Source organism: Leptonychotes weddellii, unplaced genomic scaffold (genome assembly GCF_054177405.1).
Source record: "Leptonychotes weddellii isolate Sample4059 unplaced genomic scaffold, ASM5417740v2 HiC_scaffold_7247, whole genome shotgun sequence".
Taxonomy (NCBI): domain Eukaryota; kingdom Metazoa; phylum Chordata; class Mammalia; order Carnivora; family Phocidae; genus Leptonychotes; species Leptonychotes weddellii.
In genome coordinates, this window is record NW_028042209.1 from 1 (window position 1) to 9,577 (window position 9,577).

Consider the following 9,577-nt stretch of genomic DNA (forward strand, 5'->3'; position numbering starts at 1 on the left):
AAAAACAATGCTGATTCTCTGCTAAACAATAACTAAAATTGAAAAGCCTCTATCATCTTCCCTTCTCTAGCAAGGTGCACTGAGCCAATCATTTAGGTCACCTCTATGCAAATGACTACCTAGTCTCTACTTCCAGTTTTGTGTCCTTTTTAAATAAATCTAGGGGGGCCTGGGTGCTCAGTCAGTTAAATGTCTGACTCGTGATTTCAGCTCAGGTCATGATCTCATGGGTCATGAGATCAAGCCCTGTGTTGGGCTCCACGCTCAGCGGGAAGTCTGCTTGGGATTCTGTCTCTGCCCCTCTCCCCACTCATGGGTGCTCTCTCTTTCTCAAAACAAATAAATCTTTTAAAAAATAAAAATAAAGAAATTTAGCCCTTTTTTCCATCTGGTGGAAATATTTGGTGATTCTACTCAGCTCTTCTGCTGGCATCTTAAGCTGCCTATATCAAAAAGGAGCTCTGGGGGTGCCTGGGAGGCTCAAATGGTTAAGCAGGATCATGGGATCGAGTCCCACACTGGGCTCCTTGCTCAGCGGGGAGCCTGCTTCTTCCTCTGCCTGCCGCTCCCCGGCTTGTGCTCTCTCTCTCTCTATCTCTCTCTCTGACAAATAAATAATATCTAAAAAAAAAAAAAAAAAGGAGCTCTCTATCTTCCCAAAACAAAAACTTTTCCTCCTCTCAGGTTCACTAATAATACTTCCATCCCCATAATTTCCCAAACTAGAAAAAAGAAAGTCATCTTTAACTTCTCTTCCCACACTTCTCATATCCAATTACCAAGTTTTATGGACCCTGTCCCCTCCTTTCCACATCTGTTGCCTTGTTTGGGCACTCAGTAAAAGGCAGAAATCTGGGTTCATAGCCCTGGCACTGGAATGATGAGGTCAGCTTAGGCAAGTACAGTAAAGTGATTCTAAAGACTTTCTACTCAAATTTATCATGAAACTCCCTTTCTCTACTTAGTTAAGAAGAACAGCTTCAACTTTCAGTTGAAAAGTTTCAAAACAGAGGCACTTCTCTGACACAGAGTAAATCCAGATTATAGAATGGGCATATATTTCATTATCCTGCTCAGTTTTAAAGAGGAACTAAAAGCCTGCAGGCCTTTGATCTAGATGTTCCTACCACAGAATAGCCTTTAAAAATTTAGTATATTTTTAGGCACTTAAGAATGGGGCAGCTATATATTCCAACAAAACATAGAAGCAAGGTACAGAATATGGTGTTCAATAACTATTTAAAATAATGAATATATATGATGGTAGAGGCATACCCTCCCAGAAGTATATATGTAAGAAATTACCAATGTTGTTTGTCTCTAAGGAGGAGAACCAAGAGGATCAGGAACACATTTATCACTATACTTTTTTTTTTTTACCTCTTCTTTATTTAGTAGTAAATGTATATCTTACTTATTTAACAAAATTTTTAACCATATTAAACTTCAACAATACTAACTTTATTCCTCACTTGTCAATCAATACTATATTAATGCTCCAAAGAACAAGGTGAGGAACTCCACATTTGGCTTCAACAAGCCACACACTTTTACCTACTCAGGCTCATTATTTTGTGACTCAGTACAAAGTCTGAATGTTATCTTCCAGCTTTTTTGCAGAACATCTAGTTTTAAAGCAATACTTCCACATCAACACTATTCTACAGGATCCTGTGTGTCCACATCACTTACTCAAGAAAGCTGGAACCAAACTGGCTGGTTATTCAGCAAAAGGAAAATTTTACTTGCTTAAAGAAAACAGACAAAACCAGATGATTTAAGATTCTTTCCATACTAAGAGCTATCTATAATTATATGACATTTAAACAAATAGATAACAATAGACACAAAAGTAGATCTATAAAATAATAAATTATTTTCGTTACTTACGGAGGCTAAACTCTGTGCAGAACCTGAGTATTTACTGAAAAGTCCTCCATTAGCATAGTTACAAGACTGAGATCCTTTGTCTTTGGCAGAACTTAAAGATAATGTCAAATTCTGTCTACTACTGGAACAACTTGAACCTACCAAACAAATATATCAATAATATTAGAAGTATTAGTAACTCCAATGATAAATTTCAGGTAAAATCTCAGTAAAATCTCAAAGTTTACATTATATTCATTCAGAAAGCTTCTAATTTTAAAATTCATTCCACTCAATTGTGTAAATTATTAAATGTACACCATTATTAAAATCTACATCTCTTCACAACTGCTTTAAACACTGCTAAACTCAAAAAAAAAAAAAAACAAAACACTGCTAAACTCTGCTTCTTAAATTAAGAATAAAATATTCACCTAATTAATTAGAGCAATATTTGATTGATCTATTGTAATCAGTATAAGAATACTGGCAACTAGGGGTGCCTGCCTGGCTCAGTCAGTGGAGTGTGTAACTCTTGATCTTGGGTTTATGAGTTCAAGTTCCATGTTGGGTGCAGAGATTAATTAAAAATAAAATCTTTAAGGGGCGCCTGGGTGGCTCAGATGGTTAAGCGTCTGCCTTCGGCTCAAGTCGCGATCCCAGAGTCCTGGGATCGAGTCCCGCATCGGGCTCCCCGCTAAGCGGGGAGCCTGCTTCTCCCTCTGCCTCTGCCTCTCTCTCTCTCTCTCTGACTCTCATGAATAAATAAACATTTAAAAAAAAATCTTTAAAAAAAAATACTGGCAACTATGAACCTTCAAGTTATAAATTTAACAAAATAGGGGTGCCTGGGTGGCTCAGTCATTAGGTGTCTGCCTTCGGCTCAGGTCATGATCCCAGGGTCCTGGCATCGAGCCCCGCATCAGGCTCCCTGCTCAACAGGAGGCCTGCTTCTCCCTCTCCCTCTCCCTCTCCCACTCCCCCTGCTTGTGTTCCCTCTCTTGCTGTGTCTCTCTCTGTCAAATAAATAAATAAAATCTTTTAAAAATTTAAAAATAAATAAATAAATTTAACAAAATATAAGCACTTCCTTTCCTGAGGATTAAATTACACATTACATTGTAATTAGTTTTTTTTTTTTTAACTCAATTTGATATTTTTTTTTATTCTTATGTTAATCCCCATACATTACATCATTAGTTCTAGATGAAGTGTTCCATGATTCATTGTTCGTGCATGTAATTAGTTTTTTATAGTTCTGTCTCCCCTAACCATCTATCTATTCATCTGTGGCAGACGCTGTGTCTTAGTTCATCTTAATGCAACAGTTAAGACACTCCTCATCTCCTGGACTCATATGACCCTGAGCAGGTCACTTAAGTTTTCCTTATCTCAATTTTCTTTATGTTTAAACACTAACACAGGATGTAGTCCTAATTCATAGGATTGCTATAAAGGTTAAATAATGAAGTGAATACACAGCATTTAGTACTACACCTGAGATCTAGTAAAATCTCATTAAGTGAGAACCATCATTACTGTAATGTTCACTGTACTTGGCACAAAATAGTCATTCATTGATTATTTACTGGACAAATTAATCACAAAAGCATATGATCCTTGGGGGCACCTGGGTGGCTCAGTCATTAAGTGTCTGCCTTCAGCTCAGGTCATGATCCCAGGGTCCTGGGATCGAGCCCCGCATGGGGCTCCCTGCTCAGCCGGGAGTCTGCTTCTCCCTCTCCCGCTCCCCCTGCTTGTGTTCCCTCTCTCGCTATGTCTCTCTCTGTCAAATAAATAAAATCTTTAAAAAAAATTTTTTAAAAAAGCATATGATCCTCTAATAAATTAAAAATAATTAAAAATTTAAAAAAATAAGAAATTCAGCATGCTCAAGAAATTATTGTTATTAATACACTTTGGCAGTATGTACTGTATCTCTAACAAAAACTACAGATCTTTTAAAGACCAGCAATTCTACTTCTACTTATATACTAAGAAAATAATCAGACAAGTATATGCGAAGCAAAAAAAAAAAACATTCTAAAGGGAACAAGAGGGAACTGCTTAAATAAACTGGTGTATATATTTACAAATTTAACACTAGGTACATATTAAAAATGATAGCATAGAAATACATTTGTTGACCTAGAAAAACATTCTTACATATTATTAAATATCTTACAAGCAGGCTACAAAGGTATAATTATAATTTTACTATACACCATTTATTTGTACATAATATAGAATTTTATGCCTCAATATATTTAAATGCAAATAGAAATGGAATATACCATAGTATTATCAGTCATTACTTCTGAGTAGCAGAATATCAGGTGATTTTAATTTTTTGTTTGCTTATTTGTATGTTCTAATCTTTCTAAAATGAATCTGTATAATCTGTGAGTTAAATATTAAGGAAAGGAATTTTGGAGACTAAAACACTGAAATCACTCCAGTTATGATTTATATATAAAATTTCCTTTGTAGACTTAATTCAGCTATCTCCACATACCTTTGTCTGATGCTGCTCTTTTAGTGTATTCAAGTACAAGGTGCTCTGGTTCCCATGGTAGTATTTTTCCTTTCTTCTTTCCACGTCTTCTTTTAAAGTGATGGGCCAGAAAAATTACAGATACAGCACTCACTGCAGTTACCACAAACAACTTTTTTGCTACTGGTGAAAATTTTATCTGGAAAAGATGCAGGTAGACTGAAAAAAGCTTCTTATATTTGTTCACTTAAAGACGTAAGAACAAAACTTATTCTTAAGTTAAGAATGAATACTATAGGGCGCCTGGGTGGCTCAGATGGTTAAGTGTCTGCCTTCGGCTCAGGTCATGATCCCAGGGTCCTGGGATCGAGTCCCGCATCGGGCTCCCTGCTCCTTGGGAGCCTGCTTCTCCCTCTGCCTCTCTCTCTCTCTCTCTGTCTCTCATGAATAAATAAATAAAATCTTTAAAAAAAAAAAAAAAAGAATGAATACTATATTAGTACTAGTTCTAAGTCCTACGGAGAGAATATTATTTCACACTCTTTAAATGACAACTAGCCCAACCTGAATTTTAAAAACAAGCAAAATGTATTATTTATTACTTTCTGAAGTTCTTAGGTAAACAATATTACCACAAAAGTCAAAAGGAACACAAAATAATTCAACTCCATTAAAACCTATTGAACTAATGATTTTCATGCAACTAAATGTCTGAATCATTGCAAGATTTTAAATTACAGGAATGACTAATTCAGAGTTTTGCTTTGTTTTGTTTTTGTTTTTTGAGTAGGCTCCATGCCCAGCATGGAGCCCAATGTGGGGCTTCACAACCCTGAAATCAAGAACTGAGCTGAGATCAAGAGTCAGACGCCTAACCAACTGAGCCACCCAGGCACCCCTAATTCAGAGTTTTAAAACAAACCAATTTTTTTTTTTAAACTATCTGGAAATCTGGACAAACATGAATTAACTCAATTTCTTTTTTTTTAAGATTTATTTATTTATTTATTTATTTACTTATTTGAGAGAGACTGTGCCACCCAGGAGCCCCAAATTAACTCAATTTCTAAATGCTATCTGAATAAACCCTTTATGCATGAATTATTCAACAAATATTTACTCAGCATTTTACAATGTACCACACTGTGCTATGAAAATTAAAATTAAAATCTTACTGTAATTTTCTTCAACAAGCAAATATCAATGCCTTTCAATGATCAGGAAGCACTAGGTATAGAGGACACAGATCTTGCCTCCTTCAAGCAGTGTGCTAATAGTAGAGACAAATATATTCACAGATAATTATAGTACAGTGTGATAAATACAGTAATATAAGTATACACTAAGTATCAACATCAGAGCAAGAGGTAATTAACTTTGTCTTAGGGGACAGACACTATCAATAGTAAAAAATACAGGAGAGCAATAAAATAAAGCCATAGTCTTGAGGTGTAGAGCGCTGGAAAGAGTGTCACTTCCAAACTCACAATAACAAAAAAGCCAGACAAATGGCAAATTTTCATTTTTTCTTGAACCCATCACAATGCTGAGGTCAAAGGGCAATCAACTGGCCCTAAAGAGACACAGGTATCTCTGCATGAAGAGATAGGACATAAGCTCTGGCATGCAGAGATAAAACACAGCAGGACATCAGTAAGATGAGTTCAGTTAGTTTGCCTGGTAAATTGGTAAAGACAGTGTGCACTGGTGAGAGAGGATAAAGTACCCCCGGGGAGCAGAGGGGGATGCTGCAAAGATAGGGGTAATCCATACTTTTTGCAGGTTTTATCTTCATGAATCCCACCAGGCTCTACTCACAGAAAAGACTGCTAGAGCCCTAAGTCTCCCTAATGGTATAGGACTGGAAGGAAACAGGAGTTTTTGTGGAGGGGCATGAACTGCATCAATACCCTTCTCTATCCCTTCCAAAGAAAAGACCTAATCTGTGGGATGCAGCTTTAACTTCCAAAGGAAATTTATACCATTAAATGCTTATATTAAAAAAGAAAGGTATCAAATCCATAATCTGAGTTTTTGCCTTAAGAAAATAGAAAAAAGAACAAATTCAATCCAAAGCAAGCAGAAGACAGGAAGTAATAAAGACTAAATAGAAATCAATGAAATAGAAAGACAAATCAATAAAAACAAAAGTGTTTAAAAAAATCAACAGGTTCACTCCCAATAGGTTTCAGGGGGAAAAAATAAAACTGACAAAGCTCTAACCGGTCTGACCAAAAACAAACAAAAAGAGAGAGAGAGAGAGGGAGAGAGAAAAGACACATATTACCAAAATCAGAAATAAAAGAGGTGTCATCACTAAAGACCTTACAGATATGAAAAGGATTACTATAAACAACTCTATGCCCATAAACTCAACAATTTTAGATGAAATGGACCAATTTCTTGAAAAATAGAAACTATCAAAATTCACTCAGGAAGAAACAGCAAAGAAATTGAATATGTAGTTAAATAAAACCTTTTAACAAATGATATAGCAAATTCTACTAAGTATTTAACAAAGAAATATCAATTCCATTCAATGAGGGAATTCTTCCCAATCATTTTTTGAAGCCAGCATTATTATTAATATCAAAACCAAAGATATTACAAAAAAATTATAGGGTAGTATCTATAATGTTGATTTTTAAAAAAATCCTTCACAAAATATTAACATATTGAATCCAGCAATATATAAAATGAATACCATAGATGATCTAGTAGTGTATATCCTAGGAATGCAAATCTGGTTCAACATTCAAATATCAATCAATGTAACTTACCATAATAACAAACCAAGAAGAAACGCCATAATATAATCTCAATAAATTCAAAAAGAACATTTGAAAATATTCAACATCCACTCATGATTTTTAAAAAAACTCAGCAAATTAGGACTAGAAGGTGTGTGGCTTAAATAGTGTCCCCCCAAAATTCACATTAACCTTGAATATCAGATTATGATCTTATTTAAAAATAAAGTCTTTGTCCATGTAATTAAGGTAAGAATCAAGATGACATCACATTGTTTTAGGGTGGACCCTAAATCAAATAAGTGCCCTTATAAGGGATTAAAGGACACATAGAGACACAAAAGAGAAAGCCATGTGAAGAGGGAGGCAGAGATTACAGTTATGCTGTCATAGCCAAGGAATGCCTGAAGCTACCAGAACCAACATCATATTAAAAGTGCCAGCCAATATAAAAAGTCAAGAAAAAAGAATAAAAGGAATACACATTGGAAAGGAAGAAGTAAAACTCTGTATTTGCAGACAATTTTGATTGTCTACATGGAAAATCCAAAAAAATCTACCTAAAAATCTCCTAGAACTGATAGGTAAATAGGCTACAAAGTCAATAACAGCAATAAGCAACTGGAAATGAAATTTAAAAAGCAATACCATTTATAATAGCACCAAGTAAAAGAAAAAGAAAAAAATACTTAGCAATAAATCTAAAAAAAATCAGTGCTAGTAAATAAAACACTGATGAAAGAAATCAACAAAGATAAAAGGAGAGATACATCATGTTCATGGATTATAAAATGTTGTTTCTCTTCAAACTGATGTACAAAAACCAATATAACCCTAATCAAAATTCCAGCAAAAATTTTTTTTAAAGATTTTATTTATTTATTTGAGGGGGGGAGCACGAGCAGGGGGGAGGGGCTGAGTGAGAGGGAGAAACAGACTCCCTGCTGAGCAGGGAGCCTGAAGCGGGGCTCGATCCTAGGACCCTGAGATCATGACCTGAGCCAAAGGCAGATGCTTAACCAACCCAGACACGCCCCGGCAAAAATTTTTGTAGGTACTGGTAGCTTATTATTAAAAAAAAAATTAAGGAAAGGCAAAGGAACTAAAATAACCAAAATAACTCTGAAAAAGAGAAAGTTGGAGAACTTACTCTAGCCAATTTCAAAACTTAACTATAAAGCTACAATAATTAAAACAGTGTGGTATTGGCGAAACAATAGGCATATAGATCAACGCAACAGAACAGAATTCAGAAATAAACCTGTACAAATACAGTCAACCTATTTCTGTCAAAAGTAAATTCAAGGAAGAAATTTCTTTTTTTAAAGATTTTATTTATTTGTCAGAGAGAGAGCACAAGCAGGGGGAGCAGAAGACAGAGCAGGCAGAGGGAGAAGCAGGCTCCCCACTGAGCAAGGAGCCCCAATGCGGGGCTCGATCCCAGGACCCTGGAATCACGACCCGAGCTGAAGGCAAACGCTTAACCAACTCAGCCACCCAGGTGTCCCTCAAGGAAGAAATTTCTTGAAGAAAACACAGAAAATCTATGTAGTCTAGAAATCCACCAAGACCTACAAACGTCCCTCCACAGATAAATGGATAAACTGGTACATCCATACAATGGAATGAATACTCAGCAATAAAAAAGGTCATAATAGTCAGACACACAACAATGTGAATGAATCTCAAATGCATTATGTTAAGTGAAAAAAGCCAATTCCAAAAGATTATATACTATATAATCTCACACTACATACATTAATTCACTCATGGATCATAAACCTAAAACTATAAGAACATAAAATCTAAAACTATAAAAGTTCTAGAAAAAAGCATACGAAAAAATCTTTGTGACCCTTGGTTAGGCAAATATTTCTAAGAGATGACACCAAGAACCTGATCCGTTAAAAAAAAAAGAAAAAAAGTTGACAAATGGACTTCAGAATTAAAACCTTCTGCTTTTTAAAAGGCATTGCTTAGGGGTGCCTGGGTGGCTCAGTCAGTTAGGCCTCTGGCTCCTGATTTCGGCTCAGGTCATGATTTCATGGGTCATGGGATCAAGCCTGCACTGGGCTCTGCGCTCAGTGGGGAGTCTGTTTGAGATTCTTTCTATCCCTTCCTTCTGTCCTGTCTCCTGCTCACACAAGCTCTCTCTCTAAAATAAATGTTTAAAAACACATATACATACATAAATAGCACTTTCCAGAAGTTGAAAAGACAATCTACGGACAAGAATAGTTACAAATGATAGATCTGATAAAGGAATCGTACCCAAGGTACATAAGGAATTCTCAAAACAACCCAATTAAAAAATGGGCAAAAGCTTTGAATAGACACATCAACAAAGATTTACGGATGGCAAATAAGCATACGAAAGCATGTTCAGGGGCGCCTGGGTGGCTCAGTCATTAAGCGGCTGCCTTCGGCTCAGGTCATGATCCCAGGGTCCTGGGATCAAGCCCCA

The 9,577-nt window shown here is 35.9% G+C and overlaps 1 long non-coding RNA gene across 1 annotated transcript; it reads right to left on the reverse strand.

Annotated features, from left to right (window-relative positions):
• Positions 1-46: 46 nt before the first annotated feature.
• Positions 47-8,057, reverse strand: LOC145719800 (uncharacterized). The gene is made up of 3 exons (XR_014142616.1): positions 5,539-8,057; positions 4,385-4,562; positions 47-2,027 (listed from the first exon to the last, which is right to left on the reverse strand). It is a non-coding gene; the product is annotated as an uncharacterized LOC145719800 (long non-coding RNA).
• Between the last annotated feature and the right edge of the window lie 1,520 nt (positions 8,058-9,577).